The following is a 700-nucleotide window of genomic DNA, read 5'->3' as shown; positions in this document are numbered from 1 at the left end:
CTTGTGTACATGCTACACACGTGAGATTCTTTGGGATAACTCTTCTTATCTTTTAATGTGTGCCTTTTGAATATCAATTTTTGCATCATGTTTGGACCAGGATGGCCAATCCGGTCGTGCCATAAAGTGTATATTTTCGCAGGCTTTTAGTCTCTATCATACTGATCTATGCATAGTCTAGGTCAGTAGAGAATGCATGTGTAGTCTTTAGGACTTATTATGGCCTCGGGCGATTTTATACATATAATCTGAAGGAACTCTTTGTTTCCTTCGCCCATCGTTTCAATATGGAAACCATTAATTCTTATATCTTTAAAACTCAATAGGCTGCTCTTGCTTTTAGAGCTAGGTGAATATAAGACATCACTGATTTCTAGATGCATACCCTTAGGCAATAATATATTAGCCTAGCCATAGTCTTCTTTCAGACTGGCGATACCAGCTTTAGTACTTATATTGGCATTTTTCAGTGTACTCATATAGAAAAATCATTCATTCATTTAATCAAAGCAGACAATGTAATAGAAATAAATTCAAGGAGATAAAAATCAGAGAAAGCATACAAGCAAAGCAATCACACAAGTTTGATGTCAAAATCAGATTATCAATTTGATTCTTTTAGGCAATCCTAAGTCTCATATTCCATAAGATTATCTTGATCATGTTCGAAATTATTTTCACCATCTTTATAGACCAAGTG

This window comes from Brassica oleracea, chromosome C4 (assembly GCF_000695525.1).
Source record: "Brassica oleracea var. oleracea cultivar TO1000 chromosome C4, BOL, whole genome shotgun sequence".
In the NCBI taxonomy this organism is placed as follows: domain Eukaryota; kingdom Viridiplantae; phylum Streptophyta; class Magnoliopsida; order Brassicales; family Brassicaceae; genus Brassica; species Brassica oleracea.
The sequence above is the reverse complement of the archived record's forward strand: the minus strand, read 5'-3'. Positions refer to the sequence as shown.